This window comes from Dermacentor andersoni, chromosome 3, assembly GCF_023375885.2.
Source record: "Dermacentor andersoni chromosome 3, qqDerAnde1_hic_scaffold, whole genome shotgun sequence".
Classification (NCBI taxonomy): domain Eukaryota; kingdom Metazoa; phylum Arthropoda; class Arachnida; order Ixodida; family Ixodidae; genus Dermacentor; species Dermacentor andersoni.
The window spans coordinates 200136557-200162635 of record NC_092816.1 but is presented as its reverse complement, the minus strand read 5'-3'; the positions used below and the strand labels follow the sequence as shown (position 1 = coordinate 200162635).

General features: G+C 46.0%; 1 protein-coding gene across 18 annotated transcripts in view; it reads right to left on the bottom strand.

The window, feature by feature from the left end:
* LOC126524372 (uncharacterized) overlaps positions 1-26079 on the bottom strand; it is a 248910-nt gene that overhangs the window by 132232 nt on the left and 90599 nt on the right. For 11 of the 18 annotated variants that reach the window (XM_072287382.1, XM_072287387.1, XM_072287392.1 and 8 more), the window contains exon 1: positions 5454-5563. The exons of 1 other annotated variant lie outside the window; for it this stretch is intronic. The gene's annotated coding sequence lies outside the window, so the exon portion shown is untranslated. Of the gene's footprint in view, positions 1-5453; positions 5566-26079 lie in introns of those variants that run through there. 6 more of the 18 variants (XM_055067269.2, XM_072287379.1, XM_072287380.1 and 3 more) reach the window with 4 other exon arrangements.

The following is a 26079-nucleotide window of genomic DNA, read 5'->3' as shown; positions in this document are numbered from 1 at the left end:
TTGAATGAAACGCATATGTGCAGCATACCTGATTAATACAATCACGCTAGGTCAATATCTGTCAATGCCCCGTTTTAAAGGGCATTCCAAAAAATCATTATGACCATGATTAATCATCAATTGGAAGATGCTTCTGTAAAACAATTTACAAATAATGCAGTTCTGAACTGTTTACATTGTCGATTAGTTTGTTGCTCTAGATTGCATCATGACTGTCTTAACCAGAAAGTCTTCTACGTGAAGTCCACGGCGACGCAGTGGCCAAACCCATGGTCTCTATCTCACATTGCACATGAGAAGAAACAGTTTTGTAAAACCCACACGCTGCTTGAGTTTTACTGCTCCTCGAATAACTTCTCCGCCAAGTATCAGCAGTACCAACAGTAGCAGACAAGTATCCGCAGTGAAACGTGAAAAGTATTTGCGCGAATAGAGAAAAAGGACGAACGTCCCTCTATAATGCTTCTTGTAAGCCCTGAGGGTAATAATAAATAAATAAATAAATAAGTAAATAAATAAATAAATAAACGTGCATGTGGCCTGTAGGCTAAGTGGGTTACATATGTGTCCGCTTGCATACATAGAGAGAGAGAGAGATAGAAATAATGCAGAGAAAGCAGGGAGGCTAACCAGAGGTAGTTCCGGTTGGCTACCCTGCGCAGGGCGAAGGGTTAAGGGGGATAAAAAGAGAAACAGAGTGGCAGGGAGAGATAGAAAGAAATGGAGACAAGCACGAACAAAGCGCGTACACTACAGAGCGGTAGGGGGTGGCATTAGAGTCTGTCGTGAAGCCCCGTAGACCGCAGGAACCTTAATAACGCGAGTAAGGCCTTCAACGCAGATGTTCTTTCGGAGCATTGGCCTAAAGCTTTTAGTTCTGATAGTGGACGATTGTCCAATTGGTCCAGCACTCTGCACATCACTTGTCTCTGAGCACTATATCGCGGGCAGACACAGATAATGTGTGCGAGCGTCTCGTCGATGTTGCATGTGTCGCACGTGGGGCTGTTGGCCATTCCAATGACGAAAGCATATGAGTTCCTAAAGGCAACGCCTAGCCACAGATGGTAGAGCATGGTCTGTTCACGTCGTGGTAACCCAGGCGGGAGGTGCATCCGTATGTCCGGAGACAGCGAACGCAACCGACACATGGTGAAAACATTCGAGTCCCACAGGGGCAAAGTACACTCACGGGACACCAATCGCAGCCCAGCCGCAGCGTCTGTTCGCGAAAGCGGAATGAAGACTCGTTGACCACTTTCATGTGCAGATCGGGCGGCTTCATCTGCGTGATCATTCCCGCTGATGCTACAATGTCCTGGGAGCCACTGAAAGATTATGGTGTGTCCCTTGTCATTGCTTTGATGATATATGTGCCGAATTTCTCAGGCCAGCTGTTCATTGGGTCCCTGGCGCATTGCGCTTCGTATGCACTGAAGGGCTGCCTTGGAGTCACAAAAGACTCCATTGTTGCGGTGGCTTTTGCTTAATGAAATCAAGTGCGGCACGGAGCGCCACGAGTTCTGCACCCGTCGATGTGGTCACACACATTGCCGCACTGGGTTTAAGGGGCAAACTTGTGATATCAAAAGTTAGCGCTATTGTAATTGCTTTGCGTTTCAAGCATGCGCTCGAGCAACTGCCTCTACGAAGTTGACGACAAATCAACATGGGGTCCATCAAGTACATTCTGCGGCAATCTGCAAGACGGCGCCAACTTACGGAAAGGAATAAAAAAAAGAAGTAACCAGCGCTACAGAAAATTTGGGCTGCTGTCGACCAGATATTTTTTTTCTCTTGTATAAAAGTATCTTCACATTGATTATCTTTGCTAACTCAGGCCCGATTCACAAAGCTCATTGTTCGCAATATTTGCTTCTCGTTGGCCGGCTGCCATCGCTAATAGCACAGGTGGAACGGCACAGGTCGAACAGTCATTACGAAAAACTGCATGGTAAGATGTTTTTTTTTTATTTTATTGGGAACAGTGCAACCAATCTTCTATTTAAAGCGTCGCTGACGCACCTACTATGGACGGGCCCAGGACTTCATCTAAGCCGTTTCCGCCACCTCCGGGCCACAGGCCTTCGGACTGGCCGTGCACCCGAGCTTGAACGTTGGGTTCATGAACCACATCATCGTTCACTCCTAGATTTTTTGCACGAGTCGAATCTATTCGTGTACTTTTAACATCCTTTGCGTTATACCTAAGGGCAAGCTTTCGAATTAAAAAGAAAGAAAAAAAGATGTGTCGCCGTGATTACAACTGTACCTTAATTCGGCCTCACACTATCTCTTAGCCTACTCGTGAGCTTAGCTGTAAGCTACCGCTCAGATAAAGAACTGGTCTTTCTTTCGATCCCCGGACGAGGACAAATTTGTCTTTATCGGTGCGGCTTTCCGATGATCAACCCGCATGAAACACGCACACACACACACACGCACACACACGCACACACACACACACACACACACACACACACACACACACACACACACACGCACACGCACGCACACTTGTTTATCTTTTCCGGGTGACCGCTTGTCGCCGCCTAACAAATGTTATCGCACAGCGCAGGACGCGCCTGCATGTATCGGAAGTTTCTGTAATCTTATGGATAGTTCCATCCGTTGTCTGCCACCGAACCTTGTGTAATCTGTTTGCATGTATGCGCGACGCGAATAGTGTAGAACTTCGTGGAGGACACGCGGGTCCCAGCGATTACTCTGGAGTATTGGACGACTGATGTATAAAAGCCGACGCGCTTGACCCGCTGATCACATTTTCGACGATCGCCGAGAGTGTTCGCCGCTATCGTTGTGCTTTGAGGGTAGCCTATTTTTGAGGGCACAGGTTCGCCCAACCCAATAAAGCACTAGTTTCGCCATTCACAGTTTTGCTGCTGTCTTCACCGTCACTACCACGGGACAATATATATATATATATATATAACGATAAGAAAGGAAGGCGGGGTTAACCAGAAGAGAGTTTCCTCTTTACCACCCAACACCGGTGTGGGAGAACTACATGTTTCAGAGAAGGTGGACGGGTAGACTAGATAGAAAGAAACATGGAATCGGTTCCCCTTGAAGGCGGTGAGTCCAGTCAACGCTGTAAAACTCTTTCTTGCGACAGAGGCCGGTCTTCCAACAGGTTGCGCACGACGGAAACCGAGTGTCTCGGTGCACTGAACTGGCAACGAGGAACGAACACGCCATATTCTGTGTCAATGAACGTGCATGAGTTTCCTTTGTAGCTTCGTGATAATATTTGATGAACGGCGATTTTGTCCTTTTAAGTCAAGGATTACGAAAGTTACAATGATTCTTAATAATTGTTGGCGACTTTGCAGCCTATTCATTCTTTGACGTACTTGCTGTCAGAATCAGGAGTCTTCTTGGCGAATGTTAAACTATACTGTGAAATCCTTTACTGCAAGGTACGTAAGGTAAATAAAGTTATATTCTGCGGTTACAGAATCTCATTCCAAGATGTCAATATCATGCGCGGCGCATGATGTGGTACTCCCGGTTAACGCTGACCACCTGGGTTTCTTTACCGTGCCCCTAAATCTTAGTGCTCGAGTGTTCTTGCATTTCGTCCTCATCGAAATGCGGGTGGCTTCAATCCTGTGACGTCGAGCTTAGCAGCGCCGCACCAGACAGTGTGAAAGAGAGAGAGAGAATGCAAGCAGAGGAAAGATAGCGAGGGCCACCAGACGAGCATGCAGTTTTCTACCCTCCACTGAGAGTGAGGGAAATGGGGAATAGAAAGAGAAAAAGAGAAAGTGCGTCAGAACCGAGTGCACGTGGGCGGGTGCACACAAGCACTACAAGTAGTCTCTCAAAAGGGGGCACTTCGAGTACTCTACAGTAGAAGTAACCACGGTGCGTAAAATTAAGCACGTGAAAGGAAAACCCCCGTCATGCTCCCATGCTGAGCAAAGGTTACCGCGAACGTAACAATGAGAGAACTGGACAACGCCACTGCCTAGAGGGAATCCAAAAATTAAAATGTGGGCTTATTTCAAAGGAGAAAGTTGCCTTTTTTTCCGACCATGTGAGCATCGCATGCCAACTTAATAGCAAAGGAGGGTCTCCGGAGCGACATCCGCGGAGCTGGTAATGATGTGCGTTCTGCAGCATCGATGGCAAGTTGAAGGTGACGGTGCGGGCGGAAGCTGGGCTCAGGGCGGCTGGGTCCCCTACGCAAGCATGTTGGCTCGGAACAGAGGGTAACGCATCGCTGCGCACAATCTCTGACGGTTTCAGAGTTCCTCAAATTTGTGGTTCCCAGCGAGAATCTTGCGAAATGTTATTGCGCATGGATGACTTTCACTGCACCATTTTGCACGGTCTTGCATGGCTAATATGGAGGTATACTCCAAAAGGCTTCGCTCCGAATGGTAATTATTGCTTTTAATTACATGGTATACACATCTAGGCCTGTCGCCAATTATAATAGGCCTGGCATTGCTGCCAAACATATCCCTCAGCAAGCCACCATCCTGCTTCTAATTTGTTGTCATTATAGCTTTTGCGGTCTTTGTGAAGCAACTTGGTATTATATTTTGGCTGCCGATACATTGCCCATTCTATTAGCAGCAAAGTTGCGAAAGCCTTCTATCATTTGCTCGCATACGCCCTGATAAGCGTCCCATTTGACCCTGTGCTTCTCGAGATCCACCTGCCTGTGTAAATGCCTCGAATTGGAACGTTCTTGCTGTTGTTTTACAGCGAAGCTGTTAAGGGCTAGTTCCCCTAGGATTGTGCCTATGTGTAGTCGCAAAATCCCGAGGATAGTGCAATGCCGCGCCGACCCACGGCGGAGGTCAAGCAGGCGTTAAGCACTGCCCATACGTGGGCCGATCCCGAATATAGTGCAATGCTGGCCCGATGCGTGGCGGAGGTGCAGTTCGCCATTAAAGGGCTCACATGCACAGCTTCGCTGGTTATCCTTCTTCACACAGTGGAAGGACACTGAGCTTCTTTTTATGTTCTCTCTTTTGCTCTGTCCCTTTTCCAGCTGCAATTTCCCCCACCCAAGTGCAGGGCTGCAAACGGGAAACTGGCATCTGGTCGACCTCCCTCCCTTTTCTACCTCTCTCTCTTTGCACCGAAACTTTTAACGAACACCTCTAACAAATAGCTGCCCATATGTTGTTGGTTCATATTTACGGCGCTTATTCCTTGCTCTGTTCACGATCCGCGACATGATAAACTACGAGCGAGATCTTAGCGATTGTCACCCCTCTATTTATTAAGGAGCACTCGTTGAAGTAAACGAAAAGCGACTAGTAAAAGCCAACTCTCAGGTTTCAGTGATTCTCGATACAAACGTCCACCTTCTGCAGCCCACATGTGCTTTCGGACTTTAAAAACTTGTTCTTTCACGTTTATTACTTTACTTAGCCCTCCTAAATAACCAAAGTTGTAGAATTTGCGCAACGTACTTACGAGGTACCAGTATCAGGGACAAGACAGAGTGATCTGGGGCAAGGTCCGTTCACGTTTGTCATTAGTTTTATTGCTCAGAACCTACGTATATTACATCGCAAATGTAATAAATATCAACCATAAGCGTTGAAAGGCTTCTCTTGAAACGCGACATTAATAAAGTACTTTTCCCTCCTCCAATGCACATCAAAGGGCACCGTGCGCGCGTACAAAATTCATGCGCTATTCATTCGACAGAGGAGCGTTTAACGCCTTCTAAGCGCGCGCTTTCAAAGCGGAGCAGGCCTCGTTTGAAAGGCGCTCGTTTATGCTGCGACGTGTGTGAATTGTTGGCTGTAGAATATGTCTTTGTATAAGCGTCACGACTAACACGTCGGCGAGCTCACGCTGCCCCTTGGGAAACTAAATAGGGCACACTCAAAAGTCGATATCACAATTCTTGCGAATTTAAAACTCGTTCCCATTGTTTGATGTTACGGCCTTGACTGGGCGTCTTGCTTGAACTTTCTACATAGTGCTTTGGCTCATTTTGTCTACTTGCGTTGTTGTTAAGCGGAGACCTCGAGCTTAATCCGGGCCCAGGGATAGCAGAGCAACTCGAAGAAATTCTCGAAAAACAAAAGGCTTCTCCATGCGAACTAAAGACTATCGGAGCCAAGCTAGACTCACACATTTCCGCGACACACAAGAGCCTGGCTTCTATTGAAGGTAAACTCGAGGTGTTCTCGAACGCAGCTCAAAGCATGCAAGCCTGCGAGCAATCGCTTACAGAGTTACATACAGATATTTTTTTTTTCACTAAGAACAAAGGTGGACTACATTGACAATGATTCTCGACAAAACGATCTGCTCGTTTATGGCATGCGGAATTATGAAGCTGAGATGTTAAATAGTCTTAAGTAACATGTTCTAATGGGAATTCTTGAACGCAAACTTTGAAATATAAGTACAGAGCGTAGAACGGAACCTAATTCTTACCGATGATTTAAATTTGCCTGCCATCGCTTGGGATAAACCGTCTTATGGCCTGTGTGCCTCATGTGATAGTATTTTAGGTCTGATGTTTTTTTTTTAACCTAAGCAAGCTGTTCATGGATGCACCAGAGAGCCGTCTGTACTGGACCACTTCTTTGTTAGCCAAGCCTTTTTTGATGGAGTGCTTAGCGTCGAAGCTGGAATCGCGCACCGTCGTCTGTTGGTCTTCGGTTGTGCTTCGTCTGTTATTTCCGGTATGCATCTGTTTAAAATGACCAAGGACTACGCACGTGCTGACGATAACGCGATTACCACCTCTTTACAAACACAGTTAGAAAACTCTTGTAGCAATGACCCTCATAGCTTATGGCACCAATTTAGGGATACAGTGCAGTGCAACATTGAACGTTTAGTTCCCCGTAGGGAGATTGCTATTAATCGCCACAATCCTTGGATTAACACGCGAGATTATTCAAATAAAACACATAGCGAAGCGATGTAGGAAAAAAAAATGCCTTGTCTTCAACAGTTCCAGGTACTAAAACATGAACGTGCCTAAATGTTAACGAAGTCCCGTTGTTTTGGCACGACCCTCCCCAAATTTATCAGAACTAATCCCCATAAAGTTTGGAATTTTCTTCGCCACCAGAGCGATCAGCTGACCAAAATTCGAATGAGTAATAAGGTTATAACGAACTCCAGTATCACAGCGCGAGGTATTGTATTTTCAAGGCGTGCTCCTTACAGAGTGGGCAACCACAGCTAGAATTCCTGTTAAAAATCCTTGTGAAGTACCAACTAATTCTTTGAATGGTGTTGTCTATACTCAGCAAACGTACGCGTAAAGTTCTTGATAAAGATCTTTCAAGTTTCCTTATTTTCGGGCGATGTACTGGAAGACGGCTCCCGTTGTGCCAATTCATCAAAAAAAGGGACAAGGTAACCATTTCTAATTATCGACTTATTTCAATCACTTCCTCTTGTTACAATTTGCTTGAACACATATTTCTGGCTATCTTAACTCCTGTCGTCTGAAAATAACAATTTGTCACCTGTGCAGCATGGCTTTTGGAAATAAATGTCCCCTGTGACGCTGTTAGTTACGACAGTTAATGATATTGCAGTTCTCCTTGATATATCAGGGCAGGACTGCACTTATTTCAGATTCCTGCAAGGTATTTGACGCACTTCCCCACAGTAAATTTATTCATAAACTGGAAATTATTGGGGCTCCCACTTGTTAAATAGATTAATGATTATTTCAAAAACAGGACACAGTACCTAGTGGTCAATGGTTGCCAATATTAAATGCTTCAATTTACGTCTGGTGTACCCAAAGAAGCGTCTTAGGGTCGCTACTGTTTGTAATTTATGTGAATGGTTTGCCGGCTGCTATTTCTGAAAATGTCCGTCAGGATTTTTTTAAACGACTGCATAATATTTAGGAGCATAGAAGAACAAAATGGTCATTGCATTTAAAAAATGCGCTTTGCTTTTCATCAACGTTGCAGTAAATGGAATATGCAACTTAACCTAGATAAAATTGTCATCAGGCGAATTTCGCGTGACAGGCAGCTTTCTCCTTCTCTTACCGCCTACTAAATCATTCTATTATGGAGCTGACACATCATAAATCCTTAGGGGTCACATAAACAAACAATTTAACAAGGACTGCCCATATTCCAGACACTTGTTCTCCATCATTTTCGAAGCTGTGTTTTCTGAGACAGAAGCTTAGAGGTGCTCCAAGTAAGCTTAAACTTCTTGCATGCGTAACATTTACTAGATCAAAATTAGAGTACGCGTCCGTTTATGGAATCCGTTCATAAACACGGACATTTACCAGCTTCATATGGTACAGAGAAAGCGATCAGGTTCAATATCAACAAATATAAAAGCTTAGATTCACCTACGACACTTATGAAAACCAATCGTCTCCTATGGCTTTAAGTACGCAGGAAAATGTCCCGTTTCTTGTTCATGCGTAACCTTTTAACACATAAACTAAACATACCGCCTTTCACAATACTTGAACAGCTATCGTCTACACAAACAAGACACACAGGAAGTCATTTGCTTGAATCAATATATGCAAGAGCTGCAACATTCAAACACAGCTTGTGCCCAGGGACTCTTTACAACTGGAACTGTCTTCCAGAAGCCATTTTCAAGTCCTCTAGTGTCATTAAAGCACTAGAATAGTATATCTCCGAGTGAATAAATAATATATATATATATATATATATATATATATATTGTATTTTTTGTGCATTGTACAGCCCCTCCTGCATGCGCCGAGGCTGTTGGCCTGCAGTATTTTTAAGTAAGTGAATAACACCGTAATTTAGGGCGCATCGCAACCGCATGGTCTTTTTCGAGAGAACCTAACATTTCCCCGAAGGCGGTGTCGACAGCGCTGTCGGAAGCAAAGCGCGATTCTTGTGCGTTCTGTTTTACTGCGTGAATTCAACGCTTACTGACAATACGTAAGCTGTTTTGCTGCTTTTTGGCGTGTATCTAGCAGCGATGCAGCTTCTCGTAATAAATTTCGTTAGTGGCACTTGTCTGTATTCACCTGAGGAAGAGGACCGTAATTGTTAAAGGTACTGCAGCGATTGTGGGGAACCTACGGATTTTGTGCCACGCAACAGAGTGTATGACGTTGGAATTCATTGGTGCTATTGCTCATAAAACAGCGCTTGTGAGCGTTCGAGAGGATTGCGGCTTGGCTGTTTGAAAATAAGCAACCATAATTAAAATCATGTGAACTATAAGGACGCCGGAAAATCTGACTTGCGCCTAAGTGCAACTGGTTAATTCGCTGGGTTCCATCATTTTGATAATAACGTGGCCAAGTTTTAGCGAACGGAGAACAAAGGAGGGAAGCGTGAAATCATCCAGCCAACGGTGGTTTTTGAAGTGACAAGCTGTATGCGGTCAAAGACGAACGAAATAATTTCGTCAGGAAAGCCCACGTTCTAATAAGGACAACAGAATTGTATTCGAAAGTTGGGTACTTCTATTTTCGAGCAGAGCACTTGAACATACGCACCCGAAATCGTGCGTTAGAGAAACCGCATAAACAAGATGGCTGTAAGACTGCTGGGATCGTCACTTCCTCCTGACATTTGCTCTGTGGCATAACAATCCCATAGTCTACGGCCTCTCCAGATAGTACGCAAAACAAATTCAGAATACATTTAAACGCTGTAGTACTGGACTTCCCAGTGACGCAAACTATGATGCAGCTAATAGGCATTCTTCATCGGAAGAACCCTGAAAACGTGCTTCCACCTCACCTAGGCATTTAGTTAAGTAGAACACCAAATCGAGATAGCTTATGTCAGAATTGAAATTCGCAAGGGGAAATCAAACAAGAGAGAAAGCAGAGATGTTAACCAGAAATGCGTCTCGTTGGCTACCTTGCACTGGGGAATGGGAAAGGGGAATAGAAAATGAGGTAGGGTCGGGGTAGGGGAGGAGGGTAGGATAGACGCGGTGAGTTCGCGCACGCGCGCGGAGGGTGAAAGGCTACGCAAATATCTGTGTCTTTCTTTCTGTGCTATTTCAAAGTGAAGCGCGCAACGACTATTGCATGCTTTATCAAATTGCATTCACGTGGAAACGGCGCAAGCTGTCTAAGCTTCAAGGAAACAATAAAAAACATTCTGCAGCAGTCATCTCGATGACCGTCAAAATAATCCAATAAATAGCCGAGGTTGTCAGTGGTACAACGCTTCCTCCCCTTTCTATGCTGAGGCTCAAGTCCCTTTTTCAACGTTGCTTCCTTTTCTGCTACAGTCATCGCAGCAGCACGCCGGGCGGCGACGTTGACGGCCCACAAGGTTCAGAAACCTTTGGCGTGACGTCAGAGCCTTTACAACCAATCAGGAGATCCGGCGGCTTCCCTCTTATCTCTGTGACCTGGTTTCTCTCAGCTGGTTCCAAATCCGCGGCAGCGCTCTTCTCCTCCTTCCGCTAGGTGGCGCTGATTGTTGGCAAGCGCTCATTACTTTTCGAAGCGAGATCGGGATGCCTTAGAACACGCACCTATAAAGCGAGATATACGAAGGAAGAAGAAGCATGTGCTTGCTGCGGTAAAGCTAGGGAAACGACGGAGCATATTTTATTAGAATGCGAAGACGTCTACCCAGCGGTCGATATAGGCACCACTGGCCTCCTTGAAGCCCTTGGGTTCAGCGGGAGCAGTGGTAAAGCAAACAGGTCCGCAATAGACATTAGTAAGAGGCGATTGGAGGATTGGTGGAAGAAAAGTAGGGAAACGACAAAAGACGGAGACGTACAAAAGCACAATTCGCAATAGGGGATCAGAAAGTTTGCACGCGGTAGTTCATAGTGTTTTTTTTTCTCTTTTTTCGTTGGTTAACCTAGGTAGGATATTAGACAGCATAGTAGCAAGAGCTTGGTGGCGCAACCCACCGCCCCGTTCCAAAGGGGACACTCATAACATCCATCCATCCATCCGCTCTCCTATGGCGTCCCACGCTGCCCGTTCGTTGGGTTAAGGCAATACAACCTTTTACTGAATAAACAAATACGCGAATAAATATTGAAATAAATCATTCACGATTTTACTTCGTTTATATATATATCCATATACAATCTATTTCGCATCTAAGCAGCATGTGTGCAGTACACCCAAGATGAATATATTTCGTCACTTTCCTTCTAGTTCAATTCCCTATACCGGCCTGGTGGCTTCTTGTGGCTAACACGTCTCGAGTGTTTGCACCGCCATTCTTATGACTAAGAAGCCCAGTTTTAGTGTGGACAGCCTGTGTACGAGCCGCCTCTTCTTGTACACCGAGCACGTGCAAAGGCGGCGCGTAACCTTGTTTCGAAAAAGTGTCAGCAGCTCCGTGGCTGCGCAAACGCGATAATCGCAGGAGAGCCGCATCGCGATCACGAGAGCGCGCGCCACTCTCCTCCGACTTCCCTGATGCAGAGACTATCACGCACTGCTCTGTTTCACTGCCGTATGCTTCTTCACGTCAACGCATCTGAAGCCGCGCTGTAGGCGTCCCCAGCCTAATTCTCCACACTCGTTAAGTAAAGGCGGCCGCGCGTTCTCTTCTAACCGACTTCAGATCACGGCCCTAACTTAAATTTGGCCAATTAACGAGCTCCGCAACGCCTCGAAAGTATCGCCGCAAGTCTTCGTTTCTTCTGCGCACCTCATGCACAGTAGCGTGCACCGCTAGGAATGTTCTGCAGGGCCGCCTTGCTAAAAGAGCAACCGAAAATCTTTATGATATCTCTTTCATTTTGTTTCGGCATTGTTATTCGTCATTTAAAGTCTCCATTCGCATTACAGATGACAATTAGTACGTATTACTCTTCGCAACCGCGTAAGAAGTTATGATATCACCGTAAACTTATGTTCGCTACTACAGTTCCAAACACAGTGCATTGTGCTCTCAACGACATTGTATTTTATGTAGCGCCAGCTGTAAATGTTAATGTTGCTGATCGATTCGTAAGTCAGAAGATGGGTGAACTCTATTCCGATGGAACGCTACATAATTACAGCCTTTGTCTTTCCGTCTTTTATGTGCTCTACGTAGCGATGTGTAGTTGTAACTCACACCGCATAGCAAACAACAGTGTCGTGCATGAACAATAATGACATGATGTTTAGTTTGACTCTAGTCATAAAACGCGATAACCTATTATTTATCACGCGAAAACATAAAGGTAAGATTCGTCTCCATATTTCGTATGTCTGTGAGTTTTTAATATCGATATTTCTTCTGTGCCTCCCATTTCACAGTCCAACGCGCAAAAAAACTCACTGAAAACTATATAGAGAGCGCGAAACGGCATGAACGTCAGTAGCTTTCAGTATCCATTAGCAACGTGCCCAACGTACCATCTTTTTGAAACAAACGAGTGACAATGCTGTGCAGCTTTTCGATAACTCTTGTATTTGCCTATTGCCTGAACTATTCTGCAGTGTGAAGCAGAGACACTGTGTTGACTCAAACAATATCTATAGTCATCTTTGTAGTCGCCACAACAGTCTAATTGAGGAAGTCGCGACTTTTTAGAGACAGCATATACGGCAGCGTATACGAAAAGAGCACAGTTATCGCCGGCCATTTAATCTACACGATCAGTTCTTTTTTCTTTCTTTTATCGATACACATCATCTCGTTCTCATTTTAAGCGGTACCTGGAAGTCAACAAGCTGAAATAGCGGTACGGCGCGTCCCGAACAAAATTCTAAAGTAGACTTCAGTTGTGACGACCATTTCATTGTTTATAAGGCTGAGAACTCATCTTCTTCGGAAGCAAAAAGCGACGAGTAAGTCTAAGTATTGAGTCTGTTTAGGTTGAGTTAGTTCTGCATTACGGCTGCATAACAAGGGTGCAGATTGTTAGTGTTATTTGGCTCCCATTCCTTCTTTCTCCTCTCTCCTTTTCCGTCGACTACGCTAATCAGAACTGGCGACCCGGCAGTGTGGACATAGCGTAGACACCGCGACTTTCTTCTGAATGCTCAGGGAGAGAAAAACAATAAGAAAAAGCGGGCGTGCATCTGAGGAGGGCAGCATTCCTGCTTACACATTCCAGTCCAGACGTGTAAGGAGAACGTGTTTTAATTACGGGAAGAGCGGGAGGCACTAAGCTCGCAAAGAAGGTGGGCAGAGAGAGAGAGAGCGTCAGTGCGACTTGGTGGCTACATGCGGTCTCGGAGTCGGAGCCGTAGCAAGAGCCGTAATTTGATTTGGTGCACGCTTGCTTCCTCGGCACACACTGCCACGGAGCGACGAATGACGTCGAGGCGGTGCTACTGGCATCGCCCGTGTTCCCTTTTAACACCTTCGCGCCGTGTCCTAATGGCAACCGCGCGTGCTAACTAGCCACGCTTCACCGTCTGGCGGCTTCTTGCTGCTGTGTTTTATTCCTTCTTAGTGATCGAAACAAAGTAGTCAGTGTTGGAATGGAATAGAGGTTGGAGACGTGCCTTCGTGTCGTTTGGTTTTCAATGTCTTTTTTTTTTGGGGGGGGGGGGAGGGGGCAACGCGCGTGGCGCAGGGCATTGGAAGTAAAGAACAGAATTACACCAGAGCACATTTGAGTCACGCGCGGGGAGATCTCCCACGTGGCGTGAAAAGAAGAAATGGTCGGTAACTGCATTGGCAAACTTTTCGGCAACTAATCAGCGATAATTTTATAGGCTCTGCAAGTTGGCTTTGTGCCCGCTTTCTCCTCCGTCAACGCTGACTCGTAGCTCTTTATTACAAAGGACCGATAAGCGTAAGAGAGTGAGCAAGGATGATTCTGTCCTTTTGCGAAGCACATGGTTATGTTGCGTGCTTTCTATATTCTGTAGGCCTAAACTGTTTGTATAGCATTGCGGCCGTGCAATAACTGACCACATCTTTTACAAGTCAATAACGCACAGGCTGAATTCAATATGCGGTAACGTACCGAGTGGTGTTTCTCCTTAGCTCGTAGAGGAAGTTCACCGTCTTGGAAAGGGATATGTTCGATTCCGTTTTTGCTGCGCATCGTGATTTGCTCGCACAAAGCCTCTACAGCCCCCACTCCCTCTCCCTCCCCCTTCCCCGTAAATCCTTACAAAAGAAGTCGCAGATTCAATTAAAAGGCGAAGCTTCAATTGCGATAAAAAACAGTGGACAGCTAACGAAGAAAGGATAATAGTTTTATGAGCCATGTAAACTTGTAAACATAGGCAAACTAACTAAATTATCAAGCGTGGTGTCATGCGCGCACACGGAAACATGAACCCATCTCACTCGATGACCGCATGCAGAAACTCGCTGTCAAAACGGTGCAGTGAGGAAACGCAGCAGCAGCAGCCGGCGAATTCACCTTCGTGCTGCCGCTCGCATAAACGTGAGCTAAGTAGCGAAAACACGGCGCAGCCCGGACTGCGTACCCGTCGCATGTGGCTTTCAAGATACAGCGGCTGGGCGCACCCCCGAGTAGAACGCACCTCTCCCCTCCCCCTCCCCTTCCCCCGAAGGCTTGCGCGTGACGGAAGGTGGCGCACTTTCTCCCCGCCTTGCTCCGTTGAGAGCGCGAGATTGTGCCGCAATCGTTGACTCAGCCTCGTACACTTTCATTTGCATGCACATACAGCATACGGCGCGCGGCGCTGATTTTATAACCCTTGAGCTTTATACGGAGCCTCACGGCGACGCCGACGGCAAAAATTCGCCTGGTGTGTCCTTATAATTGCTATCGCAATAAAACAAAATTATTGCTATATTTGCGGCAATGCGTGAAAATGGCCAAGAATTTTTACAAAAACACGACCTCTTGATGGAACCTTTAGTTTTGCGTGCAAGTTTTGTGGGAATGCATACGCATTCGGATATCTTCGGTGCTGCCTCAGGGTTATGGCGTGGTGATCACGTGCTCGCTTGCAAGGGGTAGCGGAGAGAAGGCACGTTTTGCCACACCCGCTGCTTTTCGCACCTGGCAGCGACGCACCAGCCAATGCACCCTTGGCTCTCTCCTTTCCCCTTTGATAGAAGCGGCGACACTCCGTCGCTTGGGAGAAGCTCTATTCTCCCGATGCGCTTTTTCTTTCGTTTTTTTCGGCTGCCAAGGTTGCTACTGGAGGGAACTCTACCCAGCCGCGGAGACCGCCACACGCCGTACCCCTGCAGCGCGCGACCTATGCGAGCGACTGACCACCCTAGTGCCCGAGTGCGGACCCCTGCTAAGCGAGGTTAGTCATTACCTGCAACTGGCGTGTATCTCCCACGCTGCGGTTTTCACCTCAACCGCGAGGAACGCTCAGCCGCTTTAGTTTTGTATGTGTTTGTCTCTTGTTGCCATTGTTGGTGTAACTAAGGTGCATGAACACCTTAAGGTAAACACTCGCCCTGTCCCCCTGGCCCAAAGGTGCCGTGGTCTCAACTTACTGCGAACTGAGGATTAGGGATACCGGCACTAACTGACAGGGCTGCAACGAAAGTGCTAGCGAACGACTGCCGCCCCACTGGATCAGTGCGATTTAGATAAGGATCAGGCGCGCACGCGCCACCTTGAGTAATACCCTATAGTTTATAAGGGAAGTTGAACAAACTGTAAATAATATGTGACAATGTAGAGCGCATTCACTTTTTTCTATTACATACAACTTGAAGTACTATTGATGTCGTTGATCGGTTACATGGTGCCCTTCTTGTTTATTGCGCAGATCTCCTTCAAAAGCGAGTTCTGTTCTTAACCGCGAGTCACATGCAGCCCTAGAGAAAGTTTGTTTCCACAGGGTACATTTTCTGCATGGCAGGCATTGCTGAAAACATGCGTGCAGTAGGTTGTACGTCTGAGTGTTGGACAGCTCAAGAAACTCCGCGGCCTAATCTCTGACAAGAATTGAAGCAGCCTCTGTAAGACACATAACTGTAAACATAGTTAGAAAAAAAATCACTAAGTATTCTCGGAGATTTAGAGGTGGTCTAGAACAGCTTTAAAAGCCGCTGAATTGACAGTTCTGATGAGAACATGTTCGCCTTAAGCTCTCGTTTATTTATTCTTTTTTAATGTTTAATATAAGTGCATTGTTGTTCAGGATGTCGCTATTCCCAGGAAGCACCCATGTCCCTTAGTATATTTTACGGTACTAACACATCATTCCTAATTCGGATTTTAAAAATCAATGAGTAAAATATACATGCTGATACCACAAAAAATTTCTAATGGGCACAATCAATTTCTCAACTAGGCAAATTTCATCTTGTAGTCATGTTCTAAAGGTCTATTAATAACCTCTTGCCATGTAACATATTAAGTGGATTGAAACTGGTTAAAAATATTACAACTAGATTTTCTTTCAATCATAATTAGCTTTTACCTTTATTTCGAACTAACTACAACAATCCGCTTGTCTAGCACATCATTTTGGAAGCGGCTCCCGACTCACATCAAATAGACGACTTTTTTATCTCATCTTAAAAAGGAAGTTTTTGTTTTGTTTTTAATGGATCGTTCATTTCTTTCTTCTCACCTCTCTCACACAAACACTTACGTATTAAATTCTGAGTTATGCTTGTACAACATACTAGAAGTTACTGATACTCTGTATGTCCTTTTCATTTATTTAAATATTCTTTGGAAATTATCTATAATATTTATATTTTCTTGTATTTTTATCTATCGATATATTCTCTATAATTATTTTGTGTGTAGGAGCAATATTGCTCAAACACATTTATGTATATTTCTATTGACGAAATTAGATTTTATGTTTTGTTTTTTCTGTTTTCTGGTGTTACTATTTTGTGTATCTCACTTGTATTACCTCGCTGTCAGTATTGTTATTTGTTTCATGCACTAACTAACAAGAGATCGCCTTACAGCTTTGTGCACCTCCTCCTCTATCATCATTTCTGTAACACATTTCCTAACTGAATAGATTTTCTAATTCTGATTCTTGCTCAATAAGACGGAACCTCACCTGCAATGAGGCAGCTGACGCGGTATAAAAAAAAAAACTCATTTCTGCTTCATAAACTTCATAGCCATGCGACTTGTCATGCTTGTTCCGAGTGGCTTTAGGCTTCTTTTTTTTCGCCCAAAAAATGAATATTCAAGGAATTAAGAAAATGACAGACCATATCGGTGCAGTGAGATTCAACGCGCAATCTGGGAGTTAGTGCAGTGGATTTTCCACCACCAAGGACGTAGTCGGCGCTTATTTACTTTTGTGGTTCGTTTGGTTTTTGTTTCTGTGCTCTCATCGCTGTCAGAAAAAAAGACACCCTAGAAGACAACTAAAACGACTAATCCGTTGTCTCCATCACTGCGCAAGTGTGCGCCACTCTATCGCAGACGCTAAGCGGTAGACTAACAAAAACAAACAAGGTAAAAAAAACCTTCGCGTCTCCTTCTCGTATGATCACATGGCAAAGGAAGCAAAGCAGAGGAAATTCGAGAGAAATAAGAGAAGAAAAAAAGAAATAGCGACGAATGTACGCTGGCAAACCTCCGGCAGCGGGGATTTTGACATCGGGCAGGAAATTCTACGTCCATCCGCGCGCCTCATACCCGCGCAGTGTCCCCACGTGTCGCGTAGACATAAAGCTGGCCGCCGTGGCTTGCGCTCGTAATTGGACGTCCTGCGGGGACGTCGCGCGAGCGAAGACCCGGACACGAGGCCACTCGACGTCAGCACTATATTAGCACTACGGCGGCAAACATAGCTGCACCCAGCCACAGTTGCCCCGAGTGTTCTGGGCCCGTAAGTAATAAGCCCCGTGTCGAGGAAAAGGCAAATGACGCAGACCGGCAGCGCTGTCTGCGCGTTGCCGCACCCGAGACTGAGAGCCTGCGCCCGCGTGGGGCGGCTTGCCAGGCACCCGGTGCCCGTCGTAGACGTCGCAGCGGTGCTTTGCCTGCTGCGTCGGTGATGTCTCTGTCATCTTTCAAACTTCGAGAGTGGTGGTGGGCCGCCTGTCGTCTTGACTTTATATCTCGCTTTTTCCTGCCGGCTTCGTCAATCTCGCGCGTGCTTGGGAAAATGTTGTCATCGCGTCCGCAATTAGTTTCAGGAATATCGAGGTGACAGGTGCTACGAATCGGCCAGGTATAAAGTTGCACAAGCGCCAGTTGGGCGGGGACGAATGAGTGAATCTGGAAAATGACACCCTGTAGCGCATACTCGTTTAGGCGCAATAATTCCCGTGGGATTGAAGGTGAAGCATGCTCAAAGCTGCCGAGCCAGTAACCACTCCGGCTAAAGGCGCTAGTGGTTTGAACGCATCGTAGCCCAGTTGATTCTTGGCTAATTGTGTTATATGAGAATTTTCGCTACACTCGCGTGCGCCCACATTAAACTGAAGTGGTTCGGCAGTCAAAGGCGCCTTTCAAAACAGCCTTTTGGTTTGCTTCCTCGCATACGCTGTCAGGTCTACGAGGGTTCTGTTCATACACAGTAAAATGCACTAGCGATGATCGGGCATTTGCTCACAGGAAAGTGTTTACGTAACCTGATGTACGACTAACGCGATGCAGTGCGTCACTTCGAGGCCCTTAACAGGGCTCGCGGCGCGTCCCGTAAGCGGCACGTGTTTGGATAAATGCCCCCTGGGACTTGCTTGCCCACGTTTTATCAACGGGACAGCGGAGCTGGAACTCAACTTTGGCACCACACAGCGCTTGTGTCAACCCTTTTAGCTTGGCGTCCAATCAAGTCGCCTGAATGCAGATAATGCGACTGCAGCCCGTCCATCAACGCGACAGCGCTCTGCTCATCTTACTCTGTATCGTACTCAGTTATTATTTGACTGCTTGCCTCAAGAATAGAATAGCGATTCGTCCAGCAAAACACCCTGCTGAAGTGGATGCGTAGGGAAACGAGCAGAGAAGAGTACAAGCTGCCTGTTCGTTGCTCGGCAAGGCAGCTCGATCAGTTGGAGGGTGTCATCATTATGTCATAACGGTAACGACGACAATATTTACGCAAAGTTCGCAGGTTTGCAAACGACGTTGGCGTACTTTCATTACTGCAGCCTTGAAAAAAATAAACTGACGCCTACACGTTTTCGCTTACTGCCAATTTCCGCAAGCTTCTGTGGTTCATATATGAGCATCGCTCGAACCCTGCCTTACTACCCGCCAATGCGGCACGGCAACCCGCTCAAATAGAAAGATGTTCTCGTGTCGCATACTGTAATTATTCGCTGCATTTTCCACTCGTTTGACCCATTTCTTCGGTTCGCCACTCGAAGAGAAGCATGGGAAGAAAGCAAATGAATAGGATGAGTCCAGTGCTTGCAAGTTAGGGCTACTCGCATCTTTAACACAACCACCATCAACACCTGCTACCTGTGCTACGCTATGCAAGGGCAGCATCTGGGTGGGCTGGAATCAAGCATGTGCTCCTTCTATTCAAGAAGTAAAATGATTCCCGTACTCATTATATTTCTGTTGCTCGAAATATCATATCACAGCGCGGATAAGAAACAAATTTTATGGTACGGTAAGGGCTGAGACAATACAAATATACTGTCACCATCCACGTCAAAAGCTTACGGTGTCGAGGGAGCTAAAACTATGTATCAAAGGCATCGAGCCTAGGGCTCGAGTTTAATATTATGGCGGTTTTGTATTAAATGCGGCTCGAAGCTCTACCGTAGAAAAGATAGCGAAAGAGAGGGAGCCAAAAAATACGCAATAAAAAAAAAATCGCTGTTTCCGAATACTTCGAGCAATGCCAGAAAAAGGTCATCCATTTTTATCCCACCAGAAATCTGGGCCTCCCTGTTGCCTGTCCTTTAGTCAATGTCAACGCAGGAGGCAGTGTAGTTCTTCCTTTGTTCTCATCAGTGCCGTCGCCATAGAAACAGAGAACGTTCTGAAAAAGCTGATGGCTTCCCAGTGCACCCCCCCCCCCCCCCCCCCCCCTGTGTTTGTTGTAGCTGCCATTCCCGCAAGACCGAAGTGATGCCCCGTCTATTCCAAAAAGAAATAAAAAAACTAAAGGAAAGATGAAAAAAAAATGTCTTCGTCATCACGATCATGAGTGAACATTTCATGCATCTGCTTTCAACCAACAAGAAAATAAAATTTGATGCGTAGTGCCGACTTTGCAGCGAGGTCTTCGCACAATTTCGCGGCAGTTGATAAGGCCAGCGCTCAATCACTGCTGTCGACCGTTATCTCTCTTGAAATTCCCGTTTTCCTAACTTACGCAACATTGGAGTTGGGGCAAACCATCGGGCGCTAGGACATTACTACAGCTCCTTCGTGATTGTGCTACGCTTTCTTACTGCCCCGAGATTCACCCCTCCATGGCACATATGCCCCTTTCTCCTAAATATAGATCAAGGCTTTGGCAAAAAACACGGATGAACGCAACCAAACATTCATTCCCTTTGAGGCTTCGTTCGAACTGCATCCGCAGTCAGCTCGGATTTATTTAGAGGGAGAGAGGGTAAAATAACCTAACCGATGGCTGAGAGAATAACCAGAGTAGCGAGCTGCTTTCTACTCCTCAATACGCCAACATACAAGAGGTGTATGGAAAGATGAAGGTTCATACTGTAAATGCAGCTTTGATAAGCGAACATATAATGAGCGCAACTAGTGTGGAGGCGAAGAATCTGCAAAACAGCTCCTATTCTACCCTTTGTCTTGCGAAAAGTAAGAAGCTGGCCCACCACACCTGTCTTAATTAGCTAAACGGATGACCTTTCTTGTTATACGAGATTTCGGGACCCCTGCATTCGCATATTAGAGCTGCAGAGGGCCATGAAACCGCTGCTGCGATTCCTAGAGGCTGACCGGGCTGAGCGGCCATCTGTGACGAAGTGCTGGTAATTTTTATTACGTCCCCTGCAAAGAAGTCCGCACCAACTGCGAACTTTCTCTTCTTTCATTTTGGTCAAAGCCAAAACGATGCTATCATGTAACAGGGAAGTCACGACTAAGTTTCGTAAATGCGTATGGTATTAGAACGGAGTACCTTATGGACGTTGCTGACTACATGAAAGTTGTTGCAATTAGGCCGATTCTTTAAAACATACGCACTTTTTTCTGTAAACGCTGACCATTGAGTTACGCTGGTGCATTGCGGTGACGTTTGACAGATGGCCGAATGGGCAACGTTCAGCGTTCTTGGGTGCTGAGAGTGTTATACCGAATGGCGTTTTTGGGATGGCGTTAAACAGTACCTGCCAATGGCGCTTCCGTATACTGCCGCGAATTTGTGCAATTATAACTGGGTGCGCCACCTAATGTTAGAAAGGGGCCAACTGGAGTCACTGTGAACATACAGAATTTTAGGAAAATGTTGACTTCGGGCGTAATGTTTTCCTGCCAGAGGAATACGCCCGGGAAAATTCGCAATGAGCATGACATTCACAGTGCCTGGATTTGAGCGAAGCCAAGCGGAAGTCGTTAGTGAACAAAGCCGTTTCTGTGGTGCTCAGTCAGCAGGACGATCTCTCATTGAAGACTAGGCTAGCACAATAAGGGGCAAGATTTTCCGACGCAGAGTAATGGTAACAACAACCGAACGAGGGGCGTCGTTTGGCGAGGGTTCATTTCAGCTCGACCTCTGTTTCGGTGCCACGAACATAGACATCGGCGCACAAAGAGGGCTTCAGAGCGCAAGAAATACGGGCGAACAAAGCTGCGGCGACCGAGTGGAGTTCACTGGAAAACAACTTTTGAAACCGCTGATGACGCATCGAGTGAGGCCAGAGAGATGCAAATACAATGACCCCAGTGTGAGCTAACGATCCGCGTAGGTTTTCGTGCCACCAAAGCAGGAGACAAATAAAGGGCGACCTATTTGCTGCCGCTCTGCTCTGAAATATTACTATATTTTTATATCTTTCAAACACGTCATTCATAGCTGCGAGTGGCAATGAGCTATTCATCATCATGGTCATCATCTTGATCAGCCTATGTTTATGTCCACTGCTGGATGAAGGTTTCTCCCTACGGTCTCCAATTAACGCTGCCTCGCGCTAGCTGTTTTTAACTTGCGCCTGCAAATTTCCTCCTTTCAGAAGCCCGCCTCATTTTGTGCGGTCCTCGACTGCGCTTGCCTTCCCTTGGCAACTGTTCTGTAATGTTAGTGTTCCATCTGTTAGCTAACCTATGCATTAGATAGCCTGTCCAGCGCCACTTTTTGATCTTAATATCAACCAGAATATCAGCTGTGCCCGCTTGCCCTCTGATCCCCACCGCTCTGTTCCTGTGTCCTAACGTTACGCGTAATAATTTTCGTCCCATCGCCCTTTGGGCGGTTCTTAAATTGTTCTCGAGCTTCTGTGTTAACTTCTTAGTTTCTGCCCCATATGTGAGCACCTGTAGAATTGAATGATCGTACACTTTTCTTTTCAACGACAGTGATGAACTCCTAGCCAGGATTTGGCTAGGAGTTTGCACTCTAACCACTTATATTGTTTTGTAATTTTCCTTCTCATGATCAGGCTCTCCCGTGAGCAACTGACCTAGACGAACATAGACACTAGAGTCTGACTTGCGATCGTAAATTCTTGTTGCCTTGCCAGGCTAATAAATATCACCTTCGTATTCTGCATATTAATCTGCAACCCCACTCAAACACTTTTCTGGTTAAGTTCGTCAATAATTTATCGTAATTCGTCCCCAGTGTTCCTGGACAGGACAGTGTTACCTGCAAACAGACGGTTGATGAAATATTCGCCGTTGATCCTCCTTCCTAAGCCTTCCCAGTCTAATAGCTTGAATGTTTCTAAGCATACAGAGAAAAGCATTGGAGAGATTGCGTCTCCCTGCCTGACCCCTTTCTTTATAGGTAAATTTCAAATTTTATTGTGGAGAAGGAAGATAACTGCGGAATATTTGTAGATATTTCCCAAGATATTCGCGTATGCTTCCTGTACTCTCTGATTACGGAGTGCCTCTATGAATTCTGAGATCTCTACAGAATCAAGTGCCTTTTCGTAATCAATGCAAGCAATATAGAAAGGTTGGCTGCACCACCCAGATTGTTTAATTATCTGATTGATGACATGTACGTGATCTGTGGTAGAATATCCTTTCCTGAAGCGAGCCTGTTCTCCAGGTTCATTGAACCCAAATGTTCTGTTGAATCTATTGGAGAATATTTTTGTGAATATTTTATACGAAACCGAAATTATGCTAATGGCCTATAATTCTTATTTATTTGATGTCTGCCATTTTATGTATTAGTATAATGCTGGCACTCTCACAGCTCTCTAGTACACTTGAGGTCGTGAGGCATTGTGTATAAAGGCTTGCTCACGTCAGCGTTTTGATACTGAGGGCCTGTGGTCGTTGAGTGTCACGTGTTCATGTTTGCCTGTCCACGCTGACACCATACTTGCAAATTCGGTTACTAAGCGAATGTTTCGAGGGTTATACGGCCGATAAAACTATTATCCTTACTTCGTATAACTGTCTACCAATTTGTTATGCCAATCGATGCTTCGTCTTTCGGGCAAAACTGCAACTTCTTTTTTCATCGTCACCATCCGGGGTAGCCTGATAAGCGTACTGCAAGGCAGAACTTGGCAGTTCTCATTAAACAGATATTCGCTCCCGCTTTCTCTGTCTCTGTCACAGTGAATGTGACCACTGCATCGCAAATTGAAGTGGACGCAACTATGACGGAAATGGCGAGTCTAACGTGATATCAAACTGGTCGTGCTAGTTTTGCAATGGGTGTCCGTTTGCATCGTTGGTAAGGGCTTCAAGGCGTTTCGAATTGCCGGTAGTTTAAGCAAAAGATTCGATTTAATGCGGCCTATACTGGTCATACCGTTTTATACTGTTCTGTATTGTTTTTTTTTACTTGCCAAAATGATAGAAATGAAACCCAGCTCGCTACTTTTACGTAAGAACACTGCTAAGGCGAACGCAATAATGCACCCTCGCAGCTTCTCACTCTCACAAAACGCTGACGACGGCCAATTGTAAAGAAGCCGCGCTCAGGCATGGTTGAGGACTCACAGACAAAAAAACAGGAAGTGACGTACATTACTTGGCCGACGCGAATTTGCCACAGTGAAAGAAATCTTCCAGAGACAGCAGGCTGAGCCGCACCCTCCCCTGGCGACGCTTCGTTTCCTAATCGCATTGTGGCAAAATGACACGAACGTCCGCTTAGCTGTTCCTTGCGCGACCGAAAGGTCGCCAACGAAGAAGCGCGGTATTTCCGGTGGGAATTTTCTCCCGCTCCCTTTTACTGCAGTTTTTTCGTCTAGACGTGTCATTGTTTGGTGCCCGGCTCGGAAGGGTCTTTTTGAAAAAATCACAGGCGCGCGACTTCAGGACCGCCCACAGCGCTCGCAATGTGAGCATTCGCAAGTATATTTGTGCTGTCGCTGGTCTCTGAGTAGTGCCAGTGCTGTTGTAAGCGGGAAGTTCTACTTCGTTGGCTGCGGAGGAACCGTAGTGAATAAGGCTGCAGCCGTTGCAATATAAAATAATTGTAAGGTGTTGCTGTTCCTTCTGCGTCCTTTTCGCACTCTCCCCCCTATAAGTGTCGCCTCAGGAGCCTGCTCATCAAATGTTTTGCGTTAGCAGTCTCCAAAGCTTCAACGACAAACAGCAAAAGCTTTCACTCCTCCTCTCTGCACGAAATATCCTCCCTCCTTCCGTCAACTCACATTCCCTTCCTTTCTAAAGGTTACAGAGTATTCGGTGAATGCAAGCGCCACTTTCCTGCTAGTGTTCTTTCATGTCGGACCTGTTAGGTATTATTTTTTTTGCAGCCATTCTATCCTTCTTTATAAAACAAACTCTACATTTTTTGCGGCTCTCGAAAACGCGGAATACCTACGGTTACATGGATGTCTTGTTACTCTTCCGAAATGTCAAAGTACTTCCTCTGCTGCGGCGTCTCTATTTCCCGGTTTCTGGCGAGCTTCACGATGGCTATTTCCCTCCCGTCCGATGAGGTAGGCTTCTATGTTTTTAACAGTTTCATTGCACACATTTACTTCTATGCATGGAAGTATTTGTCATCCATGGGACCTCTGGTCATCAGAAAAGTCGACAGTTGGGCAAGTTAATATCGTGTCATCTTGGCAAGGAGGGGCCGGACAGGAAAACACAGCGAAGGAAGAAAGTGGAGGGGTGCACAACAAGGCACAGGAAATCATAGGAGCCCACCTGGTAAGCCACAAGGACCGGCTACAACGCACAAGGGAGGGACGTTCCGTCTTCAAACCTCGTACATATTCCGTACGGACGACCAGCGCAACGACAAAAAAAAATAGAAAAAAACCCGCACAAACACAGCAAATTTTGCACATCTGACCGATTGCCAGGAACATGCATCCGAACTTTCACATCGGACGATGACAAGCCCGAGTGCAGGCGCTCACGAGGAAGTATGAGAACCACCCCAATTTTTAGTAGACGCGGCCAGCACCGCATTCGTCGCTAGCGTAGTCGACAGTCACGGGACTGGAATAAGTGCGTCGTCGCTTTCCCGAGCGAGTGCTGCGGAGGCAGAGGAACTAGCGACAGTGTTATACTTCACGACGAAACTCAACCTGTTCAACCGATCGAGAAGGGCAGCTAGGGCTATAGGCCTCTAGGATTGAGCTAGGGGACCATCCACTGCAAGGCGGAGGAGCTACCTGCACTCGCGTGCTCTTTTGTATAAAGCTTCGTCTCTCTATCTTTCTCTCTATCAGGAATGCTGCCTCTAGCAATTAAGATTGATTTCAGGAGATATGTCATCATGGCCGCCATCGTCTAGATGATCAGGACTTCTGGCATTCCATGTGAAAGAGGAGCAGCGAGAAATAATCATCTAGCCTGCTTGATCTATAGCTGATGATTGCTTAAGTATACTTAAGCAATCTGCAGATATTTATCAGTCTAGCACACTGTCTATGTTTTGATAATTTCTTTCGATATTCCTTAAATCCTCTGCAACGGCCTCGTATACTTACTTATGCCCCTAACAGACATGATCGTGTCAAATCCGTCCCTGTTTTTCTTGCCCCAATACTCCAAACGTCTCTTGCTTATCGCTTCTGCTGACGGTTTAATGCTTCTATCAGCTTTAAATAGCAGTGCTTCTAGTAATAGACGTTTCTTATGGGTCTCGCTGGGGTAATACCTTCGCATTCTATTAGGGTATCCTGAGGTCTCTCCTGATTCTGGCTGCAGCAT